The sequence below is a fragment of the Gossypium hirsutum genome, chromosome D08, assembly GCF_007990345.1.
Source record: "Gossypium hirsutum isolate 1008001.06 chromosome D08, Gossypium_hirsutum_v2.1, whole genome shotgun sequence".
In the NCBI taxonomy this organism is placed as follows: Eukaryota; Viridiplantae; Streptophyta; class Magnoliopsida; order Malvales; family Malvaceae; genus Gossypium; species Gossypium hirsutum.
Genome location: NC_053444.1, coordinates 8,405,722 through 8,431,990, shown reverse-complemented (window position 1 = coordinate 8,431,990; position 26,269 = coordinate 8,405,722). Strand labels below are relative to the sequence as shown.

At 31.0% G+C, this 26,269-nt stretch overlaps 1 long non-coding RNA gene across 3 annotated transcripts; it reads right to left on the bottom strand.

Annotated features, from left to right (window-relative positions):
• Window positions 1-7,722: 7,722 nt before the first annotated feature.
• Window positions 7,723-14,460, bottom strand: LOC107915081 (uncharacterized). 3 transcript variants are annotated; one of them, XR_001689188.2, is made up of 5 exons: window positions 14,236-14,456; window positions 13,608-13,986; window positions 13,168-13,525; window positions 12,942-13,064; window positions 7,723-8,138 (listed from the first exon to the last, which is right to left on the bottom strand). It is a non-coding gene; the product is annotated as an uncharacterized lncRNA (long non-coding RNA). The 3 variants fall into 3 exon arrangements; XR_005917466.1 differs by having other exon boundaries at window positions 7,723-8,004; XR_001689187.2 differs by lacking the exon at window positions 7,723-8,138 and having other exon boundaries at window positions 12,794-13,064; window positions 14,236-14,460.
• Window positions 14,461-26,269: the final 11,809 nt, after the last annotated feature.

Genomic DNA, 26,269 nt, shown 5'->3' with positions numbered 1-26,269 from the left:
TGACTTTACAATTTAATCCTTTATCAATTCTAAGCTTAAAATCTATCAAAATATCACCAAAAGCTTTAACTATCTAAAAATGGCAAGTTCTTAATTCTTTAACAATAACAAAAATTTTAACAGGAGTCGATTAGCTTATATTATCGGGATTCCGAAAATATAAAAATTACGATAAAAATACTAAATTGAACTAACCAAATTTAAGCTTGAAAAATAAGCCCTCAGGTTATGCGTGCTTCTCCCCTTTCTCATTGGTTTCTAACTGATGAAGTTGAAAAGAGAAAAATGTTTTCTCTTTCCATCCACCAACATTTTATAATTTAATTTAACTATTATAAATAATATAACATACATACATATTTCATTAACCGGCCATGCATTAAAAATTTTGGGCATATTTACTATTTTAACCCCTTTATTTAAGTCTAATTATAATTCCATAGTAATTTATATTTTTACCAATTATGCGATTTCGTCGTTGTACTTAAATTAAGCATTAATTCAACGAAATTACCTAACCAAAATTCAATTCGCTTCTAATATAACTCTGTAAATATTTAATAAAAATATTTACGAGTCCAATTTATGATATCGGGGTTTTGAAACCACATTTTTCGACACCATTGACTTCCAGGTCGTTACAAAGCTAAATCAATACATTCATACATTGCCCATACAATCATCATATTAACCTTATTTCAAGTCACTATAACACATTCAATTTAATCACACCCATCTTCACATCATGTAAGCATAGGTGTAACTCAACTATCCAAAACAACATCATCAACTTTGCTTTTACACATCACACATATAATCATATCAAAATGGGCAAGTTTATAAGTTTTAATCCTCAACACATAAAAACATATTTACACCTATTACATGTCACTTATAGTCGGTTAAAATGAAACGAAAGTCTACCAAAAGCGATGTTGAATAGTGTGAGCCCTGAAAGTAATTCGATAACCAAGTTCCACAAATGAGTAAGTACAAGAAAAAATATGAAACGAGGCAAGCATTAACATGCTTAGTTTATAGGTTCTTAAACAAAACTCTTACCTCAGTTCACAATTAAGTAAACAAATATAACTAATTTAATACAATTTCCTATCAAGACATTTACAACAACAAGGTGAGCATTTCAAGTATCAATCGTATAACCTCTCAATCATTCAGTATGACACATTTTCATATTATTCAATAGGGAAGATCCAACATATTAATCAATTAATCATATCAATTCATATTCACAATCAAGTACCATTTCTTTTCAATATTCAGCCCGATGAACTAAAATAATAAGATACAGATATGCGGGTAACTACACCACAGCATGTAGCTCAATAGAGCGTTAACTACACCACACCGAGGCACCATAGTGCAAAGCCTGTAGGCACAATATCGTATCATGTAATATACCATCCCTCCACCACACCAAATAGCTCAAAAGAGTGATAACACACCACATCAGTGCACCATAATGCAAAGCCCTTAGGCACTGTTACATGTCATGTATTATATCATCCCTTCACCACACCAAAGTCTCCGTAGAGACAAAACTCAATAATCTGCAACAATTGCAAGATTTTGATGTAAATTGTGATATCTCCATCAAATCTTTTACTCTGTATCATCTTTTACACATATCTTGTACAAGCACGCAATCAACCCTATTGGCATGCCAATTGTATCTATTCCTACGTTCATACGGGCTCTTTTAACATATCGAAGTATTTAATACAATTCATGCCTTTACTCACGTTTTGTACTATTCCAATCATAATTCAAGATACAATCACAAAACATTAATTTCGTTTACTTGATATCATAACAATATATATACATGTATTTTTTAACATTCTAACATCACCCTGCATAAATCATACACTCGTATAATAAATTTTACCATCATTCAATATTGTATACTTATCCGTAGTCACCACAATTTTTCAATGTAGCCCTTTTTTCACATTTTTTGCACCAAATTGTGATCAATTTAAAATATACATTCAAACATAATCATTTTATAATTCAATCACAAACAATATATAAAATCACATAATTATATCGTATGAACTTATCAGGAGCAAATAGCAAAAAAAGGAGTGTTAGGGACTAATACGTAATTTTTTCCTTTTCCTCGATTATCCACTAATTCTTGATCTATACAGTAATTTATTTCCAATTATCAATTATAAGTACCTTATAACAACTTATTTAATACATATGATATCTTATTATCATTTTCCATAATTTCCCTAAATTTTTGCATTTTATTCAATTTAGTCCCTAAAACCGAAACTATTATATATTTTACAATTAAAATATGATTTTCAATCTGATTTAATTTTATCCTTATGCAGCCCTCTACAATCAAGATTTATAGAAATTTTATGAAAAATTTTACATTATTACTATTTGGTCCTTAACACAAAACTAACAAAATTTACTTAACAAATTAGTCTTTAAACATATCTAAGCTTATAATCAAACTATTAAACATCAAAAATTTCAATTTTCATCAATATAAACTTTAGAAATATTTAACAATTTTAAAAACGAAAATACGAGTCAACTAGACCTAGTAGCAACGATCTCAAAAACATAAAAATTATGAAAAACGGGCATGTCTGAACCTCAAGCTTCTAAAATGGCTACCTTGTGTGTTTTTCTTGTTGAAGAAATGGTGAAGAAAGGTAAATGATGATGATGTTTTTATTATTTTTCATTTTAACATATATTATTAATAACTAAATATATTTTTTAACATTTAAAATCTTTTAAATAGGCACAAACCGTCCACCATCTTATTAAAGTGGTCCAATTGTCACTTAGGCCCTTAAACGTTTATTAACTAAGCATTTTAGCAAATAAAATTTCAATAGCGATTAATTTTTTCCATTTTTACAATTTAGTCCTGATATCTTAATTAATCATCCAATCACTAAAATTTCTGGACCAAAATTCAATTCATCTATATAACAACTTTGTAAATATTTAATAAAAATATTTACGAGCTCGGTTTACGAAAACAAGATCCTGATACCTCATTTTTCAAAACCACTAACTTTAGGTTCAAACCACTTGTACTGGGATTGACTGACCAATTAATAAAATAATAAAATTTACTAACACGATTGTTGGAAAATGAAGTTTTGAAACCACTGTTTCTAACACCACTAAATCATTGTTGGGGCTTTAATTACTTCTTGTGTAAGGATAGGTTGGGTTTAAGCCAATTGGTGATATGGACGATTGTTGAATAAAATCATTCACAGGAAGGCTCTGTAGAGTAGGATTGTTGATCCGACTTGCATTAACAAATATTGTGTATTGATTTCTTTCCTTGCTTTACTTTTCGTCTATAAACTGCTATTAAACTATCTTGTTTGAACTTATGTCTAGACATCAGTTGGGACATCAAGTTGGACAGAAAGCAAACCGAATTGTGCTCTTTTAGTTATAAGTGACTGGATGGTGGTTTTTTGGAATGATAGTCTCAACTCAATGATCGAAGTATATGTGATGGTTAAACTAGGTTGCTTAGCAGAATCCATGGCTTTTGTTTAAAGAAATCCTTCAAACAACACTAATCCTTTAGGTGATCCCAATTAGGCTGGGTAGATGCTCTAAATGATCTGTAAGACAAAAAACGGGTCAAGGGTGCTGGAGTTTGTCATCCAGAGCACTCTCGGATGCTTAAGTTAGAGAACATTGAGAATAAAAGCTAAAACAGTGTAGAGTTTTTAAAGAGTTGGTCATACCTAGTCAATGTTATGTTGTTAGGTATTTATAGATTTTGTGACATCTGCCTAAAGCTACCAGGGCTTTGTGCCCCAATCTAACCGCTATTCCCTATTAGTAAATTTGCTCCATTATGCTCAATGACTTGAGCTGATAGAAGCTTATACAAGGTTCTTGTTGCTTCAAGAAGGAATAAGGAGGGAGGTCGTGCAAACATACAAGGCTTCCAACAGTAAGGATCATTTATGAGATTTTTCAAGCCTAATCTCATTATGTCATGAGCAAATGACTCCTTTAGGGTTTTAGTGATAGCTGACTTGAGCTTTTTGATGATTTTAAGTGTGAACTCAAATATTTAATTTCGCTCATTCACTTATGAATATAATCGAGCGATAGAATGCAGGGTCACTCTTTAATATAAAGAGTATTTTTGTTCAATTCCTAGATTTTTCAACTTATTTTAGCGTTCTAAATCTGGAGACATTCAACCCTGAACTATGTGTTGGTATCGGAAAGTGTACAAACTACAACTTTCTTAATTAATTAATTCCCCTTATTGGTTTTTTTAGTGTTAAATGATATGCTATCATTAAAGTTCTTCGAGGTTAAAAGGAATGACCTCTTTTTTAAGACAATGAGATGAGAAGTATGGAAACAATACAGTTTTCAAGTCTCTTTTTTGCACTTCTTTTCGAACATGTACTCACATGATCTTTGAGTGGCCACTATTACAATGCTATTAAGCCTTTATGTAATGTACATTATTATTAATAATTTGCTATACCATCATCATAATCAACTTTAAAGTCATCAAAAGCTTTAATTCATATAATAATCTTTAATTAAAAGCTGACTTTCAATAAGTTTATACTTCAAATTTATCAGCAATCCTTTACGAAATTTCTTTTTATATATATAAAACTCTATTTTTAGTCATATAATATTTTTATATATTCTTATTGGATTTTTTTTCTTTTGCTAATCCAATAAAATTTATTGATTAAGAGTCCGGTTTTGGTTTCATGTATTTGTATAAATTCACTCACATTTTGATGAAATAGAGACATATTTAAATGATTAAAAAAAGAAATTCTTAAATATTGTCTTTTCCAATTTGGTAAGTATGTTTGTGGAATTTGACAAAAATGGTGTATTTAAATACGAAAATATTTGCATTTTTTTAAATTAAATTTTTACTTTTGATAGCGGCTCAACTTTCGGATGTTCATCACGGGTTCTTAAACATTATTCTTTTCAATTTCAATTTCCATTATCGTGAGTTTTGTCTACAATTTCACATTTTTATTTTTTTTCTCAAAGCAATAGTGGTTTTAGGTTTTAATTTTTATTATGTTCTAACATCGTGTTGTCAGATCTAATGAGAATCATTTTCAAAAGGTTTTATCATGATAGAGCACTGTAATAGTGTTTGTAAAATTGGAATCTAAGAAGATGAATTGGTTCCCTTGGTGCTTAATTTTGACAATTGTTTCTTGGCTAACTAGAGATTGTTGTCAGGCTGGCCTAATGATGGTGGAGTTAGGATGCAATTTTCAACAATTTAATCAATGTGACGCATCTCTGGTTTATTTTTAAATTTTTATAGTATTGCGGTTACTATTAGTTTGTCTTCTTTCTTTCTTTCTTTCTTTCTTCTTTTTTTTTTTTGAAATTATTCTATGGACATGACATCTGTGCATCAATGTATCATTTTATCATTTATAATATGTGACATGTCTTTGTATTTTATTGTTTATGATTTCTATTAATAATAATATTTTTTAAAAAAATTAGTAACATATTTTTTATTAATTTCAAATAGAGTTTTACTCACAAGTATATTAAGGAAGCTCTTTAAAGATGCTAACAATATTTTGAAGCAAGATTATTGTGTGTATCATGATAATTTAGATTCAATTTCTACCATCTTTCACTTTTCCTTCAATTATAAAAGAAAATAAAAATAAAAACACTCTTTAAAATTTATACTATTATAGCTAAATATTGTATTGAATGTAACATATAGTTGATATTTTTTTCACTTTTAAAAGTAAAAGTGGAACCTTTAATAATGCTATTAGGACACTCAATAGTTAAATTTATTTTTTATAATATAAATTATAATTCAATATTTTATTGTATTATAATTATATAAATAAAACTTTGATTTTACAAGTTAAACTAAAACAAAATTATTTTTTTCTTTTTATACATCCATCCGTACCCTTTATCAACTTTTCATAAAGTTAATAATTAATTAAGAGCATCTCCATCCAATCTTATTCCTAGATTTCCATTTTATTCCAAAATCTTATTCCTAGATTTCGCATCTACTTTAAATTACAAAACATTCTAATTGAATCTTCAAACATTAATAATATATTAATCAAGTCCTCCTTTCAACTTAGATATTATCTTGTGCATTAAACGTTAGACGTACAACATATTTAACACACATAAATCAAATTATAAATATATACATACTCATGGCAAGGATTGTTTGAATATGATGGGTTACAAAAATAGCCTCCTAAATTCAAATCTAAATTGTTCATAAAGTAGATAGCACATGTTTACAATTAGATCCTTATTATCTAAATATGTTCCACATCAAATATAAATTCGCATTTAACACTTAAATTAACAGTTGGACTCATGGAAAAACTTTTCATAAAATTAATAATCTTATCCTAATACTAGTTACTTTTATAGATGCATTTTGGACTATATGGAGAAGAGTGAAAAGTTATATGTATTCATATTCAATTTTTCCCTTGTACAAAAACTGAAGAAATTAGGAGGAAGCCCTCTGCCAACATAACAATTATAAAGATATAGACTATTAAAATTAGGAGTAATAGTAAAATTGCATTTTAGCCCCTTCAAAAATAATAAAAATTTGATTTGATCCTTTAAGAATTATAAAGATATAGGCTATTAAAATGATAAAATTATATTTTTACTGTCGTAAAAGTATACAATTAAATTTCGCCCCAAAAATTTTTCTAGCTTCCCCGTTACATACAAGCTGGCATAAAATGGTGGTATTTGGCAATATTCTCATTTTCTATTTTATTAATTCAGTTTGGCACTAACATTTTTCTGTACCTTAAAAATTATTATTAATTTATCAAAAAAAATTATCAATTTCTTAATTAGACTAACTCAAGGTATCTATCAATCAAATCGGATCATGGCTCAATTTTTAAAAAATAAAATAAAATTGTGTTCGATGCTCGAGCTTGACTTGACCTATTAACTCAAATGATGTTTTATTGTTAAAAAATAATAAAAATTAAAATATAATTTTATATTCTTATACTTAAACTTAAATAAAGTTATTTTTAAATTCATGACGAAATTTATAAAAATTAAAAATTCTTACCAAAATCAGTCCTAAGCCAAATCAAAGGTACCGAGTCAAACGGACCACCAGTTCTTAGGTAGACCTATGCTGCACCAATTATTTGCTACTATAGTGGAATCTGTGTAATCCATTACTGTCAGCCCCTAATTCCCCAAATTAGGGAATTAGGAAAGATTTTGGCAATGAGGGCTTATAAAGTTATTTCATATTATTATTAATGTAGTTTTGGTTTTTGGTATCATTATCTTCATCTGAATTAAGACTAATTCTTTTCAAATCAAGGGGTGATTCCAAAATTCAATAAAAGTAGCATTTTACTAACACAAGGTTTTAGTGCTTCTTTAAATTACTTAACGACTTGTTAAAATAATATTAGTATATTAAACATAATAACCAATAATTTTATTTATTATTTTTAATATATTAGAGAGAGATTCACCTGCTGTAAAATTAAAGAGATTTTAATTTTATATTATCCTATAACTTTTAATATGATTAATATTTTAATAATTCAACAATCAAACTGATTTCAAGTATAAATATCTGACAATTGTATAAAACTACTTTTATTTTATACTAATGTAAAATGTTAATTATATAAAAAATTATAAAAAAAATATAAAATCACTTCAATTTTACATCAATATAAATAAATCTTTTCCTCGTATATATTTATATAAAGTTTTACTGTCTTGTATATCCATACAACTATAATAAAAAAGAAAGGCCTTCCATGGCAACGGTCCTTTTTCCCTCTTTTTTTTTATATGAAAAGACATAGTAATCAATCGTTATTTTATAAAATCCTCAAGAGTGCACGTGCACATCCCATAGACTTTGTTGACCAATTGATTCTGACCTCGAACATGCCACACGAGTGGAACTGGACACTGTTACACGTCATCGCCGCTCATAAAACGATAAATTAAGGGTCATTTTGGTATATTATTATATGTCTGGAATGGCGTATAAGAAGTTTTCCCTGATTTTCGACCCGCGCTTTCCTCTCAACTCATCCATATTTCTGTTATTTGAGATACAAATATTTTTTAATAATTAAAAGTTGAACATTTATAAGTTGCTTAGCGTTTTTTTACGTACATAACACCAAATAATTCATGTTTTATGTTAATTAATGATATTTAAAATCCTCAAATTTAAACAAGTTTAAGGAGTGGTCATTGCAAAGACCAGTCAAACCGACTCCCATCTTACTACATATGGGGCCATTTTTTTAAGTATCTTTTCTTATCAGTATATCCCAAGAAATCTAGGGTATTTAGCTTCTACGATATATATATAAATATTTTTTTTAAAAATAACTTCCAACCAATAAATTACAATTTAGAATTTATATATATTAATAATATGTAAGGAATAAGAGTTATTTAATAATTGATTTTGAAAATTGATGACAATAAAAAACATAAAAATAAATAGTTGAACTATAAACTCATAGAATACTATTAAATGACTTGTGTTGAAATAAACATTTCCAACCACTCTCTTTGTGAAACAATTTACCCTCCATAATTTAATCACAAAATATCCTTCTTTTTTTAAGAATTTAATGTCTCAAAAGCAGCCTATAGTCATGAATGGGTCCATGGTTAGATATAATTTGATGAGAATATTCCTAAATTAACCATGAATTGAGTCCCTATCAAAGCTTCATTTATTATATATTAATGGGGTTTTTAAGATGTTCAGTGTCATGTGAGTTATGACTTGCTCTAGACGTTCAAACATCGATCCCCAACATTTTATGTCAGTAGTAGAGGTGTTCATGGGTCGGGACGGGCCAGGTTCGGGTCGGGCCCAGAAAAAATTTTCGACCCGGGTCCTAGGCCCGGGCCTGGCTCGGCCCGAAATATGGGCCTAGAATTTTGCCCAAGCTCGGCCCGAGAAAAAATTCATAACCCCGGGCCCAGCCCGTTTTTAAATAAATACCAAATATTTATTTTAAAAATTAAAATAAAAATTAAAAAAAGTAATTTTAAAATATTTTAAAATTAAAAAAATTTAAAAAAGTATTTTAAAAAAAATTTAAAATTAAAAAAATTAAAAAAAGTATGTTAAAAGTATTTTAAAATTAAAAAAATAAAAATATTTATTATTCGAGCCGAGCCAGGCCCAGGCCAAAAAAGTTGTGCCCGAGGCTCGGCCCGTTTTTTAATCGGGCCTCATTTTTTTGCCCAAGCCCATATTTCGGGCGGGCCGTCGGGCCGGGCCAAGCCGCCCGGCCTATGAACACCTCTAGCTGGAACTTATCAATAAAAACACAATCCCGAAGAGCTTTGACTATGAATAGTGTCTGGCTACGAGAAGATGGGGAAGGGGTTACAGGTGGAATTCAGGAGGGAAACAGGAGAGTTGCAAGGGAACCACAGAGAATGGAGCACATGAAGAGCTTTAGGAAGACAGTTGATCCAGTTCTGGTTTTAATTTGAAAAGGAGTTTCTTATGTGATGGGGCAAAACAGGGTAAGCCAATGACGGATCAAGCCCATGATGCGATGGACCATGATTTGGAGGATGCGGCTTTAGCAGGAGAAGAAGGTAAAAAAAGATCGAGAGAGGAGAATGATGTTGTATTAACGAATGAGGGGATTATCTCTCCGGAAAGAAGTAGGAGATTGATAAACCTTAATCACTTGACATCGACGGCTGCCAAGAGGCAAGCCGACTGGGCTTTATGAAAATCATAAGTTGGAATGTCAGTGGATTGGGGAGTTCACGGACATTCAGAAGACTTCGGCATGCGCTGAAAACTTATGACCCCCACATAGTCTTCTTTATGGAGACAAAACTTGGCAGAATTCAAATGGAAAGAGTTCAAAGAAGATGTGGTTTTGTGAATGGCATTGAGGTGGATCCAGAGAGAACTAAAGGAAGGTTATGTTTGGCCTGGAGGAATGACGTCAATATTTCTTTGAAAAGTTTTTCTAAAAGACATTGATGTGTTAGCTCATGATAATGAGAGGGAGGTTATGTGGCGATTTACAGGGTTTTATGGAACTCCGTATGCACGAGACAAGGAAGATTCATGGGCTATCTTGAAGAATCTCTATAATGGAGAGAATAATCATTGGTTAGTATGTGGAGATTTCAATGAAATCATGTATGGCTTTGAAAAGAAAGGAGGTATGGCCCGTGATGAGAGAAGGATGGAAATGTTCCGAAAGACTTTGGAATTATGTCAATTGAATGATATGGGATATTTGGGTAGATGGTTCACATAGGAACGAGGTAACCTTCCAAAAACAAATATACAAGAACGATTGGATAGAGGGGTTGCAAATAAGGAATGGATTTCTTTGTTCTCTGAAGTAAAAGTTCAACAATTGGTGCATTTTTTTTCTGATCATTGTCCTCTTCTAATTGATACAAAGAAGGAAATAAGAAAGCAGAATGAAAATAGATTCAGAATGAAAAATTGGTGGTTTTTGGAGGATTCTTTTGTTGTTCAAACCGAACATTTATGGAAGTTGTCGACAGGAAATTTTTTGCAGAAATTGGAATTCTTGAAGAAAGGGTTGGAAAATTGGGCAAGAAATATTCTAAAGAATAAAAAAGAGAAAAAGAAATATTTAACGGCTAAGCTATCTGAGCTACTTGAAGCGGAAAGGGATGATATTAACATGGCGGAGATGATCGACACGAAGATTCAGCTAAACATGGAGATTGAGAAGGATGAGAGATATTGGGAGCAAAGGGCTAGACTGAACTGGCTCAAATTAGGGGACAAAAATACAACTTTTTCCATTAGCCAAGCAACCCAGAGATGAAGGAAAAATACGATCAAGAGTTTACAAAACGAGCATGGTAGGGATACGGACAATATAAAGGAAATGGAAGAAATAACAAGATTCTACTTTCAAAATTTATTTACATCAGAGAATCAAGAAAATTTCGATTACTTGCTTTCAGGTATGAATCGAAGTATTTAGGAGGAGGATAATAAAAAGCTTACTGCGCACTATACAAAAGAGGAAATTCGAGAGGCTTTATGTGAAATGAGACCCACAAAGGCGCCAAGTGAAGATGTCCCAGCTAGGGCTGTGCATAAATCGATTAACCCAATTTTTTTTCGGTTAACCGACCAAGTTCGATTAATCGATCAATTAACCGAAAAAATTCAACCGGTGGTCGGTTAATTTCTTTTTATTTTTTCGGTTAACGGTTAAATCAGTTCGAAACCGGTCGGTTAACCGAAAAAAATCAGGTAAACCAAATTTTGCATGGTAGGGCCTAAAATAGGTCAAATTAAACCCAGCCCAATTTTTTCTCAAGCTCAACACCAAACTTTTTGGGTAATTTTCGAATAATTTAGGTAATTTTCGGGTAATTCAATTAATTCGATTAATCGTGTAATTCGGATAATTTTTAACCAAAAATAAAAAACACATAATTTTCAGTTAATTCGATTAACCGACCATATTAACCAAAAAAATTCGATTAGATTAACAATTAAATTTTGAAAGGTCGTTTAATTCGATTATAGCAATTTCGGGTCGATTAACCGAATGAACACCCCTAATCCCAGCTATCTTTTATCAAAAGTGTTGGCATTTTATTAGAGAGGATGTTGTTTCTTATTGTCTTCAAAGGGATATAAAGGTTAGTTCAATTAATAAAACTCATTGTGCTCATTCCAAAAATCAATAATCCATCTAATATGTCACAGTTTAGGCCCATTAGCTTATGCAATGTTATTTATAAAATAATGGTGAAAGCTATTGCAAACTGATTTAAAGGGGTGATTGATAAAAGCATTAATTGTGCTCGAAGTGCCTTTGTGCCAGGAAGATTAATCTCAGATAATGTTTTGCTAGCTTACGAGATAATGCATTCTTTAAAGCAAAAAAGAGTAGGGAAAAAGGGTTATATGGCGGGAAAACTAGACTTGAGTAAGGCTTTTGATAGGGTTGAATGGAGTTTTATTAAAGAGGTAATGTCTCAGATGGGATTCGCTCAAAGATGGATTGATAATATTATGAAATGCATGACTACTGTTTCATACAAAGTTGTGGTTAATGGAAACGTTGGAAGGACTTTCTCTCCATCAAGGGTCTTTGACAGGGGGACCCTTTGAGTCCGTTTATTTTCCTAATTTGTGAAGGCCTTTCCTGTCTCATGAGAAATGCCACAAATGCAGGACTTTTGAAGGGGTGTCAAAGTCGGTAGAAGAGGCAACATGTAGAGGGGCTAATGCACTAAAGGCAATATTAAGTGAGTATAAAAGATGTTCGGGTCAATGTGTGAATTTTGATAAATCAACTATCATTTTCAGCAAAAACACAATTGAGGAAGGCAGAAGACAGATTGTTAACTTGCTTGGAGTTCAGAGCTCAATTGAGCCAGAACGATACCTAGGTTTGCCGAACATGGTGGGATGGAAGAAAAAGATATCTTTTCAGGTTTTTAAAGACAGACTAAAACAGCGCATTGACAATTGGAGCACAAAATTTTTATCGGTGGAAAAGAAGTTTTTATCAAAGTTGTATTGCAAGCAATTCTGACTCATTCAATGGCTTACTTTTTACTTCCAAAATCCTTATGTGACGAACTGGATGCAATTATTGCTAATTTTTGGTGGAAAAAGGTACATGGCAAAGGGGTAATTCATTGGAGCTCATGGAAAAATATTTGCAGTATAAAAGAAAATGAAGGTTTGGGCTTTCGTAATCTTAGTCAGTTTAATATTGCATTGCTTGCCAAACAGGGTTGGAGTCTTTTTAATTATCCGAATTCACTTTTAGCCAGGGTTCTTAAAGCAAAATATTATCCACAGTCTGATTTTTTAAGTGCAGAGTTGGGGAATTTACCTTTTCTAACCTGGAAGAGTATCTGGGCTGCAAAGGGACTTCTCATTCAGGGGCTAAGTTGGAGAGTTGGGAAAGGAAACAACATTTCTATTTGGTCAGATTGATGGATTCCAGGGATCGAACCTAGTTCATGGCAGAGCAATTATCAAAATGGAAATCTGGAAACTGTATCAGATTTAATTGATGGAATAAATAAGACGTGGAAAATGGAGGTCGTTACTTGTACCTTTCAAACGGACATTGCGTAAAAAAATTTACAGATCCCACTCGCAGAAACAGGCAGCGAAGACTTGCTCGTTTGAAGGGAGAACCATCCGGAGAATTCTCAGTACGGAGTGCTTACAAACTATTACAAGAAGCTAATCCAGATCCTAGTAATTTATTACAGACCGACTTCAAGGACTTCTACAGAAAATTATGGAGTTTACAAATTCCAACAAAAATTCTACTTTTGGCATGGAGGATATCCTGGAACTATATTCCTACACTAGTTAACCTACGATGTAAACGATTGACCACAAATGTGAGATGCCCTCGATGTGACTCCGGGGAAGAGAACAGTCTCCATATCTTCCAGCAATGCCCTATAAGTAATGAAGTTTGGCAAAATATTAATATGTCATGGGTTACAACATATCGAGATCAAAATACCAGGACATGGCTTACTTGGGTCTTCGAAAAAGTAACCAAGGAACAGTTTCAGGTGTTTTGCTGTGCTTTATAGGTCATATGGAACTCACGAAATCAAATGGTGCATGAAAAAAAGTTTGTATCAGGAAGAGATCTAGTACAGAAAATACAGACTTATTTAGCTGAACTTGAAGCAGTGGAACAGGGAAAACGCACCTTGAAGATCACCAGACTACAGGAACAAAGGAAGGAGAAAACGGAGGACATTATACAGTTTGATGCATCTTTTGACGCAAACAGGTACAAATCGGCATCGGGAATCATTGTACGAAACCGGAGGGGAGAGATAAGAGCCTTGAAAACAACCCTTCATTCCAACATATCATCTTCGTTTCTTGCAGAAGCATCAGCATGCCTACAAGCAATCAAGTTCGGCTTAGCAATGGGTCTCAGATCAGTTACAATAATGGGGGATTCGAAGACAGTCATTAAAAAATGTCAAGCGTCAGATAGGGATAAATCGATTATTGGAGCAGTTATCAAAGATATTCAAAGTTATTGTTCTCGATTTCAAGAAACATTTTTCCAATTTATCCAAAAATCAAAAAATTACCAAGCCCATAATCTGGCGAAAGAAACATTAACAAAAGGGGAAGAGAGAAACCTAGTTAGAGACGAGCTGATACGCAATGAAGGAGCGCTAGAGGAAGAATGGGCAAGAAATCCGGACTGAAGAGCTTTCAGAAGAAAAGAGATTTTTGAAAATGATAACAGATTGAAGAATATTTTTTGGTAACTGTTATTCTCTGAAACAGATGTGACGAGTCAGCATGAAAAGGTGGAATATTAATTGCGTCCAGCTGTTAGAATTGACTGGGCATTTATTTCTTGCTTTGTCTTTTCATTTTCCGATTTTCTTTTTATGATCAGTTTTAGTGGGCAAACTATGTAGCCCAATTTTTGTTTTATTTTTGCAGACAGTAGGAACTAAGCCCAAACATATTGGGTATTATTTTGCTTTGATTATTTATTTATAATAGCCCAGTTATATTATTTTAAAAAATATATCAAATGCGTTTAATATTTAATTAATTTTTAAATATTGTATTTTTAATTATAATAATTAATGTAAAATAATATTTTTATTTGAATTATTGAATAGAATTAAAATATATTAACTTATCAATTCAAATATTATAATAGAAAATTTGTAAATCATAATTAAATCACTTCCAACTTCTATTTTACTTCTAAACTTTTATTTTTTTTACATGTGAATTTATATTTTATATTATATATCTACTGCATTCTTTCAATGAATATATGTGTGTGTGGCATTAAAGTTTTTAATAATTATTTTAATATATGTTGGCTGAAGTGTGGATGGATTAAAGTTTATAGAGAAGAAATAAAGTTAATGACAGGTTGAGATCACAACCTGGAGAAGCTAATTGGGATTTGGTTTAAGATTAAGCAAAAACAAAAGCAATTAAGCTTATTAATGGGGAAAATTCTGATGCTACAGCTGTTGCTTATGAACTTAATCAAATAAAGTTTTTTTATTGATTATATGTCATTGAGAATTAGTTGAGTTGGTAGCGGAGCTAAGGATAGGCAGGATCCTTCAAATGAAAATTTTTTCATTTAAACTCTTTATAATTTATAAAATTTTAAATATAAAATTATACTTTGGCTCCTCAAAAAAATAAAAATTTGATTTAATCCTTTAAAAATTATAAAGATATAGTTTATTAAAATGGTGAAATTACATTTTTACTATCGTGAAAATATACAATTTAATTCTGTTCAAAAAAATTTTCTCACTCTGCCACTGTACCATGAATTCTTGAAAGTTGTAAGTTGGAATGAATTTATGCTCTAAATATTAGTAATAGTAATCTATTCAACTTTTTATCTTCTTCCTCTTAATCTTCTTTTTCCTTTTGTTTTTCAAGTAAAAAACAAAAAGAATTGGAACTGCTTTCTAAATTAGCAAAAGATAAATGATTCTGGAATGGGTTGGCAATGTTTCCAAAAAGTGTAGTCTTAATAGACAAACCTAACATTAGGTATGTTATTAGTTTACTTAATCTTATATTATGTTTCGTAATAAGATTACAGATTGTAAGATTATGAGTGGAATGCGAAATTATTTTATTTGGTTCATTTGGCTGGAATTAAAAATTTAAAAATTTGGTTGACGGAATCTAAAATTACTTAGAAACAAACACATTTTACTCCATTGTCGATGTTATAAAATTTGTTTTTTAATAATATTAGTTCCTTTAATATTTTTTAGTCTCAATTTTCATAAAATTATGAAAAATTATTACAATTTTTATTATTATTATAATTTATATATTAATATAAGTAAATATATGATGTTGAAATAAATTTATAAATCATAATTATAATAATTTATGAAAAGTAATTGTAAGACCAACCATAATTATAATTATAACCATAATCAATATATTAATAAATAAATTATTATATAAAATATAATAATTATAATTGTAATGTATAATATCTATTGGTTCACTATTAAGATTTTTTTTGTTTTTAATTAGTTTTAAACTTTATTTATGAAAAAAATCTAAATTAATTAACATAATAAAAAAAGGGCAAATTGGTTTTTAAATTTAAGATTACACTCGTAATCTAAGATAACCTAAGGAATGGACTGTAATGAGATTACACCCTATATTACGACATATTGGTTGAAGCGACCCAATTTTTAACCGGTGTTGGAAAGTGTGGTTTTGGAATCCAATTTCATAAACCGAGTCTGTGAGATTATAATAGAAGGATATTAAAATTATTATGAAAATATATTAATAAATGGTTGAGTAATTTAATTGAGAAAATCATTAATTAAAGTACAGGGATTAAATTATAAAAGCGTAATCGTTGTTGATTTTTTTATTTGGAAAATAAGAAAAATATATCAAGATATTGTTTGGCGTATAGTTGTTTATGCTAAGAGTAGAAAACGAGTAAGTTAGTAGAGTATTTGTTTTTGGCGGTGTGTTTGGCGTATTTTGTGAAATTCACTATTCGGCGAACTCCAAGTTTTGGCGAACTCTAGGGTTTGGCAGACTCTTCTGTTAAGATATTCACCAACCCCAAATGTTTGGGCGAACTCGTTAGTTTGTAGTTCGATAAGTTTGTTTCTGTGGTTAGTATATGTTACAATGACATGGTAAATGATGTTAGAGTTTAGTTGAGACCTAGGTAGAACTAAACTAGGATACTGTAGGTAATTTGATAAATAATTCTTCTCAACTTTCTAGAGCGATCGTGGGATCCTTTGACTTTCCATTAAGTTTTGTTTCTAGTTGTCTCCATTATATCAGGGTAACAGACTAGCTAGTTTACATGTTTTTGTTTTTGTTTCTACTTCTTCTACCTTGTATTTTCGCTGAAGCTTTAGAAATCCTAATATAGAGTCTATAGCAAGGAGTTCTTGCATTTAGCAACACTGTTGTTATTACCAGATTATTGGTAATTTTTGGTAAACCCTTAGGTCATTATCGAAGGAATTTACGTATTTTCAGTAATGCATGCATAAGTTAGAATTGTTCTTGAGGAAGGAAACTTCCTGATTCTGGGTTGCATGTTACCAATTCATGCATGCATGTCAAATTTTGATATTTTGATAATCTGATATATTGGTGTGTTCCTTCTTACTCCAAGTGTTGTAAATTCTATTGTTATATGAATTGTGTAAGGTAAGTGTTCCTTCTCAACAATGTAAGTGAGGTGGTTAGTTTTGTGGTGTTCATGTGTAAACTCTAAATTATATAGAATTTTTATAGTCGTTTATGACACCTTTTTACTTAAAAAGTATGTTAAGCCCAAATATTTGATAGTTAATAGGGTGAATTTTGTTCATATTACGATAATGGGCATGATTTAATGAAGTATGTAATTTTATGCTTTTATGTATAAAATTTGTGTATAATTTCATTATTTCATGTCACATTAATTTCCTATATTTAATTGTTGCAATGGGATCATGGAGTTAATAATTTGTGAAGCTTATTTTAATTTTGTATGGACATGAAATTTATTCTACCTTAGTTGGACGGCAAAGGCATGCAATTTGGGTCAATAAAAGGTCACTTTGATCTAGTTAAAGTTGGCTTAATTGAAGGACAAGTTAATTAGGACACAAATCCGTCCAAGCAAAGGTGGAAAGAAACCCAATTCGGCAAGGGCATATAAGCATCCCAAAATCAACTTTTGGGAGATTTATTCAAAGGTCACTACACTAGAAAAACAATTAAAAATTAGCACACAACTTTTACCCATGAAACCATCCACCTCCTTGCTTGATTCATTCATGAAATCAAGCATGAATCAACCAACAACCTCTCTTTTCCACAATTCATGATCAACCAAGAGTGTGAGAAACCTAAGGGAATTTCAAACTATTTTTAGTAAACCTATTAGCCATCCCTCAAGTATAAATATGCCTCTCATTCAACTTTCATATCATCCCACACCTCTCATCCTTCATCATTCAATAAACTCTCAATCCCTCATTCTTTTCCTTCTCACACATAAACCCTCCATTTTCCCTTTCATTTGGTTAGCAATTCCTTGAGAAAATTCTTTTTTGGTTGGCCACCTTGATGAGCATCTTGCAAAGGAGCAATTACGAGGATCGAAAGAAGCCACCATGATCAATTTTCAGAGGACTGTCAAAATTACTTTAGAGTTTTTTCTCCTTTAATCTTTATTATTGTTGAACATGTTTGAAATTTTCTTTGACGTTTTTTCATTAATAATGATAGCTTAATTTTATTTAGCTAGAATGATTACATTAATTTGATGAAGTCTACTTGATTTATGTTCATGATGTTCTAAGCCTCAATCATTCATGCTTCCAATTAAAATCATGCATGTATTTCATTCATTAAAACGTGATTGAATGCATTAGAATTAGTTTATCGATCCTAACCAGATAGCGATTCATGGACGCAATAATTGAAAGGTGCATGCTTAATTTAGATCCTGATCTGATTAAATTAAAGGCTCATAATAACTCAAGAGAGCTCTATTACCTTGCATAACTTTTAGGGTTGTGTGATTAAATTATTTCAAAACTGACCTATCCCTATTACTTCACATAATTCTAAGAAACCCTTAGTTAAATATGATCATGGTAGTATGCATATTTTCTAAGTAAAAGATCAAATTGCCATGGAATATTTTTCCGGAACATTGCGAACATGATGAAAATGAACTAAGTCAAATGATGTAATTACTCTAGCCTATTCGTGTTTTTGTTGTTGAAATCCTGTGAATTCTGCTGCTAAATCCACCTCATATATTTTATTTATTCATTTCATTTGCATTTAGGTTAACTTGCATCTAGATAATTATTTTACTTAACTTCAACCAATCGAAATTATTGTGTTTTCTTACCAAATTGTTAACATTAATTTTGTAAAATATTAATTAACATATACAGTCCCTGTAGAGATGATAACTCTTATACTTACTTATTTCTTGGTAACGACTGTGTATATTTGCACAAACCCCAACATTACAGTGTAGTCTGTTTTTGTTTCAATGTGTAACATCCTCCTTATTGCACAAGTCAGTACCACTTATATGTGATATGTGATATATGAGATGTGAGATGTGAGATGTGTTAGTGAAGAAGGGGAATATGTTTGTGATGCCTCCGGTAGAGCACTTTTATTGCAAACCAGACTTGCAGATCACAAGAAAACATACACGACTGAACAGAAATGATATGAGTAGTTAAGGGGTGTGTGTTTATAAATACGACTGATACAATATGATTCTGACTCTGAATTATAGGTGCAAGGCTGGCATAAGGATGGGTTGTGTATAAGTTATGGTTAAGTTGGCAGATAGAAATCGCCCATGTGTTGTGTTAAGCTGGCGTATCGAGTCTGTTCGTATTCTATGAACACCATTGGGCGTATTATGATTATTGTGTTTGAATCTCTCTGAAATGTTGGATATCCTTATGATATTAAAGCTTGTCTCTCAATAGTATCATTATACCTTAGTTGTGTTTTCTTTATGGAACTCATTAACTTCGTTTGAACTTACTCTATTTGTAACACCCCTTACTCGTATCCAACACCGGAATAGGGTACGAGGCATTACCAAAACACATACACTTGTAAACGTATTTAACCGAGTTATAAAATTTCATCTAAATTAAAACTTTCAAAATAATTAACATGCTTCTATAACTTTTCACAATATATCCTCAAAATATTATAATCATAATAATTAGGGCCTACGAGACCCGATACATACTCATGCAATTCAATATTTCATTTTCATTTCATTCAATCCGTAACTTCTCATGCTCACAATTTAAATCAATTCACTAGCAATTTCCATTTAATTCACGTGCAATTCAATGACATTAAGTTCAACATTAATACGTATTTACCATTTAACTCAACGTTTATCGATTATACCATTCAATAACACATTTATGAAATTCTCAATTTTGTAATGAAAATATCACTTTAGCTTAAATAACAACATCATCCTGGTATAAATACACTACCGTTTATCCATTTACTTCAATTTATTTGGGCCCATTTGTCACTTACCATCCTTAATCAAATTAGGGAACGGTTACGGCAAATTGAGTACTTCACTTTGACTTTGCCATAGTATAACTATGGTCTTACGTATGATCATTTATCACTTGTCCCTGATCAGATAAGTGTAGCTAAGGCTACCACTTATCACTTTGTCACTTGATCAGATAAGTGTAGCTAAAGCTAACACTTATCACTTTGTCTCTTGATCAGATAAGTGTAGTACTTATCACTTTGTCACTTGATCAGAAGTACTCAAATCCGGCGTTCCGCTTAAGTTGATCATTTGTTCGATTTTCGCATTTTTATTTTACTCTCATTTCAACACTAAATACATGTTATCATACATTATATAATTCATGAAATTAACATTTAACCATTAAATTTTAGCCATATGAACTTACTATTTCATTATCTTTCCACACTTGTTTCTATGCACATCACACAAGATATAAGCATATCATTCAACCATAGTTGCAAGCTAGTGTATTTAAACATAACTCTTTTTGGAACTAACCACACGATAAACCATTTCAATGCATAACTTATAAATTTAACGTGGCATAATCTAGCCACTACTTGGCCAAAGCCTAAGCATATACACCAAATATGTTAGCCAAATACACATATAGCATAAGCATTATAAGCATGGATGAGCACAACATTTATTCATGTATCAGGCTTACCAACATGTGTTAATTCATAAACCATTCATGACATTATTTCATGCCAAATCATATACCGAATATACCATACACACATACTATGAAACTTTATTTTCACACATGAGCTTAAACCATGACCAATAATGCACAAATATAAGCATCATTTCTATTTCATCGTTTATCAATTATAATCAAGCATATGACCAATTATACACAAATCATTCATATATTTCCCAATTTTCCTCCCCCTCCTCTCCATTCCACATCCTTAATGTGTATAACACACTTAAACAATATTAGCTATAATTTCACTATTCACTCACATGTATATTCAAAGCTGTTTATCCGAGTCAGAGTCACTAAATTATTTTTATCCGGAGCTACAGAGCTCCAAATTAAGATACATTAATTTTCCCTGAAACTAGACTCACATACCTTCTTAGCATAAAATTTTCAGAATTTTTGGTTCAGACAAATAGTACAGTTTATTCTTTAAAGTTTCCCCTGTTTCGCTGTCTGACAGTTCCAACCACCCTTCACTAAAAATGAATTATCTAATTGTACAGAATTTGGATGATATTTTCGTTTATTTCATTTGAAAATATACTCATTAAGGATTCTAATCATATAAATTATAACTCATAATTATTTTTATTCAATTTTTTATGATTTTCCAAAGTCAGAACAGGGGAACCCCAAATCATTCTGACATTGTCTCACAAAATTTATTATATCTCATGATTTACAATTCCATTGCTTACACCGTTTTTTCTATGAGAAACTAGACTCAATAAGCTTTAATTTAATATTTTATTCACCCTCTAATTAAATTCCCAAAATTTTTGGTGATTTTTCAAAGTTATACTACTGCTGCTGTCCAAAACTGCTTTAGTGCAAAATGTTGATTTCCATTTTGCCCCAAATTTCACAGTTTATACAATTCGGTCCTTTCTCAATTAACCCCTCAATTAATCTAATTTTCTCAATTAATACTTTACCTTGACATTATAAGTTGTTTCACAACTATTGAAATTCAGAATTTCCACATATAAGTCTATCTTCAAACTATTTTACTATTAGGTCCCAAACATTCACTTTCTATTCAATTCTTTCAATAAAATCAGCATATGAACAATTTCAAGCTCTAATTCCATGCTAAATCATCATATACTTCCAGCACATATTCATAGCAACTTTCAACTTCTTTCATAGAATCAAAAACTAATAAATTCAACAAGTGGGCCTAGTTGTAAAAGTCACAAAAACACCAAATTTTTAAGAAATAATCAAGAATTGAACTTACCTGCAGTAAAAATAGGAAGAACCAGCTTAAGGAAACCCTTCAATGGTGTTTTTGCTGATGAGAATGCAGAAAAATAAAGAGAAATCTAGATAATTCCACTTTGGTCCTAACTTTATTAAGTAAATTTTGCAATATTCCAATTTTGTCATTAATTCTCCTTACTTTGTTGCTGATTTCATGCCTTTGCCGTCCAGCCCAAATAGACCTTGGGTCTATTTGCCTTTGAAGCCCTCTTCCTTTTATCATTTAAGCTATTTAATCATTTTCCATAATTTTTCATTTGTTACAATTTAGTTCTTTTTGTTCAATTAATTATCAGAACTTTAAAATTTCTTAACGAAACTTTAATACTAACTTTTTAACACTCCATAAATATTTATAAAAATATTTATGGCTCGATTTAAAATCTCTGAGGTCTCGATACCCTTTTTTATTCAAATTATTTTAATATTTATTTCTAGTGCACTATTCACTATTTCAAAAATTTTCCTAACTTCACATTTAACTTATACTCACTAAATTAATAATATTTTCTACTCATTTGTCGAATTTAGTGATCTCGAATCACCGTTTCGACACCTCTGAAAATTCAGGCCATTACATTTTTTTCCTCGTCGGATTTGTCGTCCAAAAACCACTATTCCATCTAGACCCAAAATCGGACTGTTACACTATTATTCTTTCCTTCTTAAGTGTGTTGACTGAAGGAAGTGATTCTATTGAAGGGACTACACTAGAGCACTGTTGATTGTGAGTTATCTGTTTAATTCTGTATCATGCATGACCTTTGTGGGGGTGGCGTGTAGACCTATTTTGTAATCGACTTGTATAATGATTTATCATTTTTTCAAGATATGGTTTTATGATAATATTTATAAACTTTTGATGTATGTGTATAACTTAAAATATTTTGTTCTATAAGATCCTCTCATTGGCATATACGTCAAATGGATTTGAATGTTATTTTAATTGCCAATTATGCAATTAAACCTATTGCAAATGGATTTGAATGTTATTTTAAATGGGGTTAACCTATCTTATGTTTTATGTAGTCTATCAACTCATATACGAATTTGATCTATCGTAATTAAGTGTAGCAAATTAAACTAATTTTCGCACTTTAAGAGCTTGAAGACAAGAATTTTATTAAGTTTTAATTATGTTTTCTTAAAGTTTCAATTTAGTTAATAAAATGTGCAAATTGAGTCTTTTATTAACCTTAAAGGCTGAATGAGGCCTAAGGGTAAGCTGATGAACTATATAAGTGTGTAGGAGACCACTAGAAGGCGTAATAGACAATTATTGGTCGCTATGTCACAACATGGAATGTTCGATGCCGCAACATAGGGTGCATAATGAAGAAATCACAAAATTGCCTTCGATGTCGCGACACAGACTAGTGGTGTCACGACATACCCCGAAAGATATCTTAGGAAGAGTACACTAACTACTGTGTCACGACACAGGTCCTGGTATGTTACGACATCGACTCTGGAGGGAGATAAAGACGAAACAAGGGTATTTTGGTCTGCACAATCAAATTTAAAACTTGAGAACGTCAACTAACCTAGGGTTAAGGACGACGGCCATTGAGAATCTATAAATAGGCTCATTTGGCACATGTTATGGGGACCATTCACTGAATCTATAATTTGTCTTTTCAATTTAGTTTAGTTTTTTTTTTCTTTCTTAGGTTTTAGTTTTATTTTGTTCATTATTTTCTTTTAAGAGATCTAAAATTGTGAAGACGATCAACTTCTATGGATTCGCGTTTAACTTTAATACAATCAGGCTCTTTCGTAAACTCTATATTGTCAATTTATTTGATATGCTTTCTCTTTACATCGATTTTATAATGTCTATGCATACAATGGGGAACTAATCCTTCGATAGGGGATTAGCGAGTAAAGGTATGATCTATTAAATGTTTTGTAGGGTTACTCAATGGATCAGCTATTTGGGAAAGGAAGAACGTGAAACAAACCTTAGGCCTGACAACCTTGGGAAGTCATCAAGGTGGGAATTAGCCCAAAATTGGTATGGCCCATCCGTGAACACCTTCACCCCAAGCCAATCTGGACTGTGAGGTTGGAAGATAAGTAGTCCTTGCTGATTCATTATGTTTGTGGAAGATCGAAAGATCCTGCTAAGGTACCGACTAGTTGATTGACAAGGAACCCGAAACGATAGTTGATTGGAATTGCCGAAGCGAGCTAATCACCCATAACAAGATTTGATTTATTCTAATTTCCTGTCTCTTGAATGTTATCCTTTTACGTTATTTTATTATTATTCTAAAACCCCTAAAAAACCCTCTTATTATGTTTTCGTACTATAAATAAATTCAAGTACTAATTAGATCTTTTAGTGTGTAAGTTAAAACCGATCTAGTACCTGCCTCCCTTGGGTACGATCCTTGGAGTACTCACCTACTCCGTTGTAAAAACTATATTACAACTCGACCTATATACTTGCGGATACCGCCTCGTATTTATATATTTTATTACAGTAGTCACACTCTATACATTAGTACGTTTGGAGGCGGTTAGACTTCTGCCAAATGTTTTATCTAAAAATGTTTTATTTGGTGTACCATTAATTTGATTGTTTCATATTGTAATACTGAAGGTTACGCCAAGAACTCAGTACTTTTATAAATTCCAAATATTTATTGTTAAATTCGTTTGGTTTAAGTTGTGGCACTCTTTACTTGGATTCAGTGGTCGGGTCAGGTAGGGAGTGTTACAAAAAGAACCTTATTAGATATTATACTAAAGACTAATTGATAATTACACCAATTTAGTGATAAGTGAGTGGATGGCATGATTAGATTCATTCATTAACAGTTATGTACATTAATTTAAATAATGGCTTATGTTAGTTGACTACATAAAATTAATTGAACTAAATTAATTTACTAATATATATAGGAATTCTTAATTCAAAAAGCTAACAAAACAAAAAGAAAAAAAGATTTCAAGTTTTCTCCATGACCAAATTCTTAATAGAAATTGTTGTTGAGTTTTCTTTATTAATTAATTATGAATTTTTAGTTATTAAGGTTAAATTCTTTTAACCCATCAATTTGATTATTGAATTAATGAAATTTAAATTCATTTTCATAGTTATAAACTTCAAGAATTTGAAAGTTAATTGCTTAACTTCATGCATGTTAGTAGTAGATGTGGATATTAATTTTTATGATGGAATTTATGTGAAAAGTTCGCAACTAAGTTAGAATTAAACATAGATTATATAGTTAAATTTTGTGTAAATATGGGCTAAATTGCAAATGATAAAAACTATAAGGTTTAAGAATAAACAATAATAATAGGAAGTCCCTGTACTATATTTATTAAGCCAAATTTAAGTTCGACCAGGTAAATTGTGAGAAATGAGTGTTTTGGATATTATGTGTTTAAGGGCTAAATCGAATAAAATACAAACTATGTTTAATTATACATTTTCGTGTGATTGTCTAAAAACTAATATCGTTTCTATAATTGAATTATCGAGCATAGCTAAAGACAGCGTCGGGTTGTCTCGAGTTAAGGGAAACGCAAAAGCCATATACGATTAGCTATTACGGCTTGTGCTTTCATGACTTGTTTAAATTCATAGTTTAACCAAGTATTAAATTGAGTAAGGTGACATTGGTGCTTTGTCTCATGAAAGGTAAGTTTTACGTATGACTCGATATTTAATTGAAATTTTTAATCGATGGAAAATGCGATGATAGTATAAATGATGATATGATTATTATGATTCGATATGAATATGTGAAATTGAAGGTATGAACTCATACGTAAATGCCATGTAGAAGATAAACAAAAGCATGAAATTTGATATGTATGTGATATATGACATTGCCATATAGATTATTTCTAAAATTGGAGCATAGTGATGACATGTAATGGTATGAATTGATTTGAGCATGAAATGAGTTGGTTATGTATTAAAATTTGATATGTGAATCACGTAAATATATTTGAAACATTGGTTACCTTATTAACGTCTCGAGCAGAGTCGGGTATAGTTGGCATATCATAGGATTAGTGAACGGGATTATACTTCGGTTTATACCGATGAGGCACGGAGCACATATTATACTTCTAACATTTCGATGAG